Source organism: Nuphar pumila, chromosome 2 (genome assembly GCF_984573655.1).
Source record: "Nuphar pumila chromosome 2, dmNupPumi1.hap1.1, whole genome shotgun sequence".
In the NCBI taxonomy this organism is placed as follows: Eukaryota; Viridiplantae; Streptophyta; class Magnoliopsida; order Nymphaeales; family Nymphaeaceae; genus Nuphar; species Nuphar pumila.
The window spans coordinates 144,152,538-144,162,860 of NC_143250.1; positions in this window are offsets into that span (position 1 = coordinate 144,152,538).

Consider the following 10,323-nt stretch of genomic DNA (forward strand, 5'->3'; position numbering starts at 1 on the left):
TTTTTTTTTGGAAGGGTACGTCACAAACTCTTTCATCTTGGAGATGTTTCGATCCTTCTTTTTCTCTCAGGGATTATATCGACGGTTATTGACTCATTGGTTGGAAATCTCTTAATGATAGCGGAAATTAAATATCCTTTAATGTTTGTCGGGAGGCTCATCGCAGTCGCCTTCATCTTGACGGTGCTCTGAACTTTCCCTGGAAGGATCCGTCACAAACTCCTTCATCTTGGAGATGATCCAAATCTTCTTTGGCCCCGAGGGTCTACTCGCCTAATTCGCCTTCATCTTGACGACAATTGAGAGATCCCTTTTGCAGATATTTAATTGCAGCTTTAGGTGATTGAGGAGATATAGGGATTGAATGGATTTTTCTGTATCACCCAGGACATTTCGACTGCTTTATTTTCCAAGAATGATCTTTAAAAATGTGCCATTGACTGCGATCAATACCGATCACTTATGGCTTTGCAACAACATTGAATTTCCTTTTGCTGGCCATATCGAGGATTTATTCTTCATCCTTTTGGTTGGCCAATAGAAAGAATTTGAATTTTGAATCCTTTTTCACAAAAGCTTTGACCTTTCGAAAATAATATTGAAGGTATTCTGAGGTAATGTTTTTGTGCAATAAAAATTTTGAAATCAACAAATATTTAATGGCAAATTGGCAAAATGTTCTTGAAATCCTTGGTGAAAGAAATTGCTTGAGGTCTAATTGACACATCCATGACCAAATTGAGTCCTGAAAAGACTCAGTGAAAGATCAACTTGAAAGTTGGGTTTTGTTTTGACTAACCAGCTCGAAAGCAGGATTTATTGACCGACCGGCTCGAAAGCAGGATTTGTTGACCGACCAGCTCGAAAGCAGGATTTGTTGACCGACCAGCTCGAAAGCAGGATTTGTTGACCGACCAGCTCGAAAGCAGGATTTGTTGACCGACCAGCTAGAAAGCAGGATTTTGTTGATTTAAAAATGATTGACATTAATGAAATTGTAACCCGAAGGCTTGGAAAGTGATAGATATTGACAAAGTTGTAAACCAAAGGCAGGAGAATGATTGATGTTGGTAAGATCGTATTGAGAATCTGATAGAGTGGACGGCCCAGAGGCCTGATTGATCAAATTGGATGACCCGAAGGTCAAGATTTGAGAATTACATGACCCGAAGGTCGAAATTGGGAGTCGAATGACACAAGGGGTCGAAATGGGAAATCAAAGGTTGAGATTGAAGGATTGAATAACCCGAAGGTCGAAATTGAGGATTTGAATGACCCGAAGGTCAAAATTAGAAATTGAGTGACCCGAAAGTTGAAATAGAGAATTGGGTGACCCGGATGTCAAAATGGGAAATTGGAAATTTTGGAATTGGAAATTGGAAATTGGAAATTTTGAAATTGATTGACCCGAAAGTCGAAATTGAAGTTGATTGACCCGAAAGTCGAAATTGGAAATTTGGAATTTGAAACTTGGAAATTGGAAATTGAGAAATTGATTGACCCGAAGGTCAAAATTGGAAATTTGGAAATTGGGTGGCCCGAGGGCCGAAATTAGAATTTGGAACTTTGAAATTTGATATTTGAAATTGGATTTGGAAGAGGATTCGAGTCAGAACTCTAATCTTCTAGACCAATTCTAGGACATTTGAATTGGATTTGGAAGAAGATTCGAGTCGAAACTCTAATCTTCTAGACCAATTCAGAAGGGAAAGAAATTCGAGTTGAAACTCGAATCCGAGAGGAAAGAAAATTCGAGTCAGAACTCAAATCCCGCAAGAAGACTAGATCAGCATGGATTAGGTTTGAAAACATTAACCAGTAAAACCAGATTTAGAAAGTTTGACCAATAAAAATTGGATTTTGAAAGTCCGACCAATAACAATTGGATTTTGAAAGATGTACCAGTGTGAATACCGGATTTTGGAAATGAACCAGTATAAGTACTGGATTTTGAAAATGGATCAGTACGAATACTGTTTTTGGAAGAATTACCAGCACGAACACTGGATTTTGAAGATTTACCAGCACGAACACTGGATTTAGAAAATCTTACCAGCACGAACACTGGATTTTGAAAATCTTACCAGCACGAACACTGGATTTAGAAAAGTTTACCAGCACGAACACTGAATTTTGAAAATCTTACCAGCACGAACATTGGATTTTTTTTTTTTGAAAATTTACTAGCACGAACACTGGATTTAGAAAATTTTACCAGCACGAACACTGGATTTTTTTGAAAATTTACCAGCACGAACACTGGAGTTTTTTGAAAATTTACCAGCACGAACACTGGATTTAGAAAATTTTACCCAACTGATTCTGATGAGAGATTTTCAGTCTTCATTCTCGCAATGACTTAAACAACTGTCGGGGTCTCAGGATTTATCTCTTATCCTGAATGGGTGGTTCAGGTTTATCCCTTAACCTGAAGGAGAAACTGAATTTGATGCAAATGAATGTAAATGGATGCAAATGAATGCATGTAAATGTAAATGAATGCAAATGTATGCAAAATGATGTAAATGAATGCACATGTATGCAAAATGAGAGATTTGTTTGATCCTGCCTGCATACAGAATGTTTTGAAGACAAATTTTCAAAATAATGCCCCAGTGTAACTCGGAAAGAAGAATTTGACCATTATTGAAGAAAATATATTAAGGAATTACAAATGATGGAATAGAGGATTTAAGTATAGAAAATTTTCAAATATTGAGCATTGATGAGGTCTGATAATTCCACACCATCGGCATTGATAAGCATATATGAATTGCGGGGTAATGCTTCCTCGACAACATAGGGCCCTTCCCAATTCGGCGACCATTTGCCACCCGGGCGGTGCTTGAGATAGGTCGTTGATCTGATCACTAGATCATTGACTCAGAATTTCCTTTCAATAAAAAATTTTGCATATTGCCTGACTATCCTCTAACGATATGATTGAGCGTGCTCTGCTGCTTTGAGTCTTCTTTCATCGAGCAAATCAAGTTGTACCAGTCGTTGTTGTTGATACTGATCAAGAGGTAATTCTAAAAGTGATGCAAATTTTAGAGCAGGTTTCTGAACTTATAGAGGCAGTACTACTTCAGTTCCGTAGACAAGTTCTGACGAAGTAGCATTAGTTGGAGTTCGAATGATGATTCCGTATGCTCACAATGCATCATGGATCTTCTCATGCCAGTCACGAACTGTTTTTAAAGTTCGCTTCAAGATTCTAATAACAATCTTACTGGTGGCCTCTGCTTGACCATTCCCTTGAGGATAATAAAGAGCGAAGAAATGATGATGAATTCTGAATTTTGAGCAGAATGTCCTCATTCTTGAAATAACTGTCATTGTCCAACACAATATCATGTGGTATGTCAAAACGACATAGGATATTCTTGTGGATGAATGAGACCACATGTCGACCTTCTACTGTGCGTAGAGTGATAGCTTTGACCCATTTAGTAAAATATTCTGTTGCGGCAAGAAAATATTTGTAGTCGTTTGAAGCAAGAAGTGATGGGGCCCACAACATCAAAGATCCACATAGAAAATGGCCATGGAGAGATAACATATTGCAAATATGTTGCTGACGCATGAACGAAAGGTGCATGTATCTGGAATAGAGCACACTTCTTCACAAAATGGTAGCAATCTTGTAGCATAGTCTTCCAATAATATCCCGCCCAGATGATTTGCTTGATAAGAGTTTGGTAGCCGACGTGACCACCGCAAATGCCTTCGTGTACCTCCTGCACAACTTATTTGGCTTCAGCTTCGTCTAGGCATTTAGAATATTCAGAACTGAATCCACGATGATAGAGGACATCGGCGAGAATAAAATATCGAGCAGACATGCACTGAATCGCTCGTTGCTCTTACCAATGATACTCTGAGAGAAGGAGACTGATGTCTTCTCCTTGATGGGAGCCTTTCTGAGACTGTCTTCAGCTTGCTCAGACATCATCCTAATCATCATTTTCTTGAACATCTGATATGTAGCAGGATCAATGTCATCCCTATCATTCAGACTCTGTCTTCTGGCAGATCTTGGAGAATCCATTTCTTCTTGTCTACTTCTAAAATCACTGATGCCCTGATACAGTGGTGTCTTCTTGCTTGATTTGATCTGAACCACTTGGGAATACTGATGCTCTCTACAGAATGGATGATTAAATTTCGATGATGAAGATTCAGGATATAAATGAATATAGAAAAAATATTTGATGAGAATTTGGTAGACAATTGGAAGAACATCCCATTACTAGGGATTGGGTCGCCGCTGGAGTCACGACAATTATGTTGTCATTCTTTGCAAGAAGAACGAACAACTACAAATATGCCTTGTCACCTAGGCGAGGTCGTCAAACCATGATAGAATGAAAATTGAAGGATTTTTTTTATTGAAGTAAAAATATGATTGCATCAATAGTGGACTTGGGAAAGAGGGGGCGGACAGACAATTTGCCACCACTCCTTATAACTGGCAGAGACACGAGGACCGAGAAAAAGTGGAAGAGTAACAAAAGAGTCTCAGCCATATCTGGCAGAATGGCATGCTCCAGACCACTGTGTTGATGTAAGGTCGAACTCTGGCACGACTCCTGATAGCAGCCGCATCTCTATGTGCTTCTGTCTCTGAGAAAACTGTCTGACACATCACTCTCGATAGTAGTAGGTACAAGAAAATGGGCCGAGTAGCTTGAATATCTTACCATATGCATAGGTGTATCTAGGAGGTGATAACTCTCGATCAAAATAGTCCCACACCACTTCTTCTTCCTGCAAATAATCGATCATGAATCGGTACCGCGCAACTGGAAGAAGTTCCTTGCCATTGTATCTGAACGAACTAGCTCTGGCCGGTACATGCTGAAAGAACCAAGACTGAAGAGCATAAGTACATCCCTCGACTAAGATGGACTCTCCAAGTGTGAAGCGGGTCAGTCCTCTGTATAGAAAAGCAAGCGCGGCCATGGCTATCGAAAGACGACTGGTTTGTCGACTTCCCCATCTCCTCAGAAGCTGAACTATTTTGGCATCCATATAGTTTTGTCCGTTTGGAAAGAAAAGAACTCCCACAGTGCACAAAACCATCGCATGCTGAATTCTCTTTCGAGTTGTTCTGGACAGCGAGCTGGCTTTTGCGAATTCTTCATACTGTCGGTAGATCTCGATCAGGCTCACGTACTCATTCCCATTTTCTTCAATCAGTGGCCAAGACTTGCGCCCTGTCATGCGAGCTACAGCATCTTTGGGGTCCAGACCCTTGACATTGATCAGAAACTGCTGCTCTAACAGATCTCCAGGCTGACCGACTGGCTCAGGCAGTTCCATAATCTCTGAAAATTCATCCATCAGTAGTGTCATCTCGGCCCACGAAAACCAGAACGTGCAAGTGCGCGGATTCCACCGCTCTGCCAGTGCATGAATCAGATTGCCGTTGACTGTCAACTTTCCCACTGCAGATGCCAATTCCAACCCGCAATCGCTCAAGTGGTCCAAAAACATACCAGAGAAGTTTTTGAACCAGACATAGTACCACCGGGGGAAGAAGGGTCCGGTGCTAAGAGATCGATGCTCAGGAAGACTTTGTCGCACCTCATAGGAGATGTGACCCTCTGGAAAAACAGAATCGAGCTGACTGGATGCCCTTGGACTGAAAGACAAGAAGACTGGAATTAGACTTTGGAAAAATACAAAAAATTTGAAAATTGCAGGCAGGATAAAATGAAAGCTGGAAATTCGAAGTCTAGAGGAACGAAAGAATGGAAAATCTCCTGGAGTTTTGAAGAAAAGGTGGATAATTTGGAAAAATTGTCCAGGGTTTTTTAGAAAAAGGAGATATTTCATAAAAGATGAAAAATGAGGTATTTTGGAAAATTGTTCGATATTTTGGAAAAATTGGGAAAAATATGAGAAATTAAGGCGAAAATGAATATCATACATTCAATTACAAACAATTATGCACATACAGCAATCCCTAAGAAGCCAACCCTAAATGCATTGATTTTGAAAGAGCTTTAGGACCCTAATCCTGACTCTAGGCTCAGATCAACTGTGTCCAATCATGCTATGCCGATATACTCGAGCCGAGGCTCGATATACGTGGCATAAAACTCATCTCCGGGTCTAGGCTTGTGTTTTTCCAACATCCTTGAGCGCCTGCCAATATACGTTGGACTATGGCCCTTGGTACGTGGCAGGGGGGCGTTAGCCCAAATAAGTGGCCCAGTTGTGAGGCTCTGTCCCGAACTATGGTTCTGGAAGAGAGCCCAGCAACGTGAAGACCAAGTAGACATAGGTGGGGTGGTTTTTGAAATATGATCACATGCAGGCAAACAGAGGGCTCTAAGTCCTAAAGAGATAGAATTTTGAAAACTTTTGAAGAAGCGAACATTGTTTTCATACAAGTCCTAGATTGAGGAGTGTTGTATTTCAGACCTAAGTCAAAGTGAGCATGCATAATTCTCCTCAATATGGTCCTACCAAACCATGCCTAGTCTACATGCAATCCATGTCAGTTGGGTTCAAGTCTAGGCTCCTAGGTTCACATGATATCAGGAATTCAAGCTGACATTCCATAGAATATAATTTTGATAAATAAGCTAAGTTAAAGCACATAATTGATCAGGCGAAGACAGGTCCCATCACGGTCGCCAAACCTGTTATCATCGCAAAATTTTTCCCCTCCCTTGCGAGAGAGAAACAAATTTCGCGAGTTAAACTCGACCAAAGTTTTGAAAATTGTTTTGAAAATTTACTCGCCTCCGTTTTGAAAATTTGCGGGAAAATTCCATGGAATGGGATCCGCCTGTCGGTACGAGGTCCAACCGTTCCTGGCGCCTTTACCAGGGGTAATTGAACCAATGATCAATTACGTGCTTTAACTTGACTCAAATATCTAAATTATGCTCTATTTTTCCTAGAATGCACAAAGAATCAGGCTTGTGCTATGAAATTTTGAAAATAATGCAAGTTTGAGAAAATATGATGTTTGCTTTGGAAAATTGAAATGCATTTAGACAAGGACTGGAAAATGCTTGAAAATGGAATTCCTGGGAAAATCATTGAATTTTATTGGAAATTAGAAATTTGCATTGAAAAGTGATTTCTCAGGAAAATTTGAACTTTAGAAAATCGATTTTGAAATTTGGAATTGCTTTTCTGAGAAAATGGATTTGAGAATTCTGAGAAAATCTAAGAAATTCATTGGAAAATGAATTCTCAAGAAAACTGGAAAATATGAGAAAATCGATTTCTGAAAACTTGGGATTTTGAAATTTGAGAATTTGAAAACATAGGAAAATATTGATTTGAACTTGGGAAATGCTTTGAAATGTCATTTGAAAACTTAGGATTTTGAGAAAATCAGATCCTGAGAAAGACTTGGAAATTCTTGAGAAAACTGATTTTTTTTTAAATTGAAATTGGAAAATGAATTTGAAAACAATGCAATTTGAATAATATGAATGAATAAATATGAATTTGAAAAGGGAATTTCATTGAGGAATTGAGAAATTCTTTTGAAACTTTGAGAAATGCAGTGCATTTTTGAAGTTAGACTAAGTGTGTAGGCTGAATGTGGCTAATATGAAGATCATAAATCTTGGTTTTTTTCGTATTCTGACTATGGCCATAAATACAAATCTCACCGAGTTTATAAACTCCATAAGAGCTTGTGCACGTGCCATTCGTATAAACCATAGTGAATTTGAAATAATGTGCATGAATCATACATCACATATTGAAATTTGCATAAATTAAACTATATGCAATGCAACCCTATTCTAAGCAGAAAAGTAACTCTTATTCCAAATTATTACATTTGAGGTTACATTGAATTGAAATAAAAAAATAAAAGCTAAGTCTTCTTCTTGAATGTTCCTGCAAAACTAGAAAACAAGGTTAGCATAAAAATGTAGGTTTTTCTGAATTTATCCGAAAATATGGGAAATTATCGGATATTATTCAGATATAAACCCAAATTCATACCCCCTTTGATATAAACATGAGAAATAATGAATAAATTTTGAAAATAAACTTGAAAATTCGAAATTGGGGTCAAAATGACCAAAATACCCCTGATGACCTTGAAATCAAGGTTTTATTAAAAGAATTTTTGTAAATTTTGGAATTTTGAAAATCAAATGAAATAAATCAAACATAATATGATAAAATATGATGATATGCATGAAATTTTGGAGAATTAGAAATTGAAATTTCGAAATTTAGGTCAAAATGACCAAAATACCCCTGATAACAAGACTATGGCCTTGAAACTAGGGTCTTCTGAAATAAATTTTGCAAAATTGAAAAATATGAAATGCAAATGAGATTAAAATTAACCCTAATATGATTCTACATGCTTATGTACATGATAAAAACCTTAACATGGCAAAAATATCATAAAATATCGAATTTAACTTGATTTTCGCTTCTGAATTTAAAGATAAACTAACACATGGAGCAAATGAACTTGGAATTAAACCAAATTTGCCATGGACAACTACAATAACCCTAGAAACATAATGGAGCTCGAAAATCTAATTTTTTGTATTTTTAAATATGGAAATTCAAATAAAAACCCTAAATTTTGTGATTTTTGCCTAAAATGTTGATTCTAAAGGGGATTTAGGATATCAAATTTCCATAAAAATTTCCCAAATTTCATGGGGTGACAGAGGACAGTAAGGCAAGGATTTTTGCATTTAACACTTTCTGGTTTTGACCTACGGTCGGATCTGTACCACTCCGGCAAGTCGGATCGGAATCCGGCGACTCTAGGATTTAGGGGAAACAGACAGATTTTGGTAGAAAACATGGGAAAAATGGTAGACAGATGGGAAAAAGGCTGAAATTGTGGTAAAATGTCCCTGACAAACATAGTAAGATTTCCTATTTTTACAGAATTGGGATTCGGGTTACGGTTTGGAAAAGGGCATGCTGTTATCAGATACCTAAATCTCTGAGATTTCTGGACATTGGAATTTGTTAGATAGAAAGATAAAATCCGGTAAAACTAATGAAACAGATCCAAAAATTCCCAAATTTTGGGAAATGACAGAAAATTATGTTAGGAACAACTTTCATGTTTAAAGTTTTAGCAGACGGGCTACGGATTGGGCGGATGTGATGCATTAGGGTCTGTCTATACCCTGACAAAAGAAAATCAAAATTTTCCCAGGGGTTTAAGAAATTTAATTTTTGACAGAGATCAAAACTGCCAGGAAAATCCTAAAAATTTTCAGATCATTAGTAGATTCAATCATGAATATACTGTGATTTTTAGGGGAAAATCCAGATCTCCCACTAGGGTGATTTTGGAGGCTCTTGTCTGCTAAATTAAATTTGGATTTTCCAGGAGACAGAAAACCCGATTTTGAGATTTGATTTGTTTAGAAGGATTCCAAAACTCAAATAGATTCAAGTTTTTGGAAGTAAAACAAAGACATGCAACTAGAGATATCAAAATTTTATTTTGGATTTTTTAACGAAAATACACTCATGAAATAATAACTAAATTCTGCATATAACTGGAAAATCTATGATTCTAAGTTAATAAAAGCAAGATAGTAAAACAAATAGAATAAATATTAAAAACTAATCTAGATGCTATCTTTAAAATACGAAATCACATGAAATATGGTGATAAAAGGAAAATAAAACAGCAGGGGAAATCCGATCTTCTTTAATATTGGCTAATCGAAATGGGGGATCCGATCCATCAATCGGATGGATCCCTCTACTCGGTACAGCCTTAATCAATGCTCTAACCTCAGAAAATTACTTTTGTAACTAGGTGAATCCGGTTTTTTAACCGAATTCATGCTGGAATCACAGAGGAAATTGTAGTAGTAAAAGGGGAAAAGGCTTACCTTATGGCCTTGCTACGGCGAATGAAGAAGATGGCGCTGGATCGACTGGAGCAAAGGGAAAGAAAGTGGACTGCTGGGCGTTGGAATGGCTGCAAAGGAGATGCCGGCTGTAATGACTGTAGCTGCGACTTGAAGAGGATGGTCACCAGCTGGGGAAGATGTATGGTTCCTTGCTGGAGCTAGAGCCATTGATGGATCGGCTGGACGTGGCTGCAACAAAAAGATGTGGCAGCAATGGAGGTGTGGTCGCCGGCTTGGATGTGGAGCAGCTGCTGGGCATGGAGGAGGAGCCGGCTGAAGCTTCCAAGGAGGTGGATATGGTCACCCTGGAGGAGGGCTCCTGCTGTTGGTGGCTGCAAAGTTTGAAGATGGCTGGGTGTCAAAGACACCAAGAGAGAGAGAATGGGAGAGAGGCGTGTGATGGGAGAGAAGCAGCCGTAGCTTTCTTTTTTTTTTT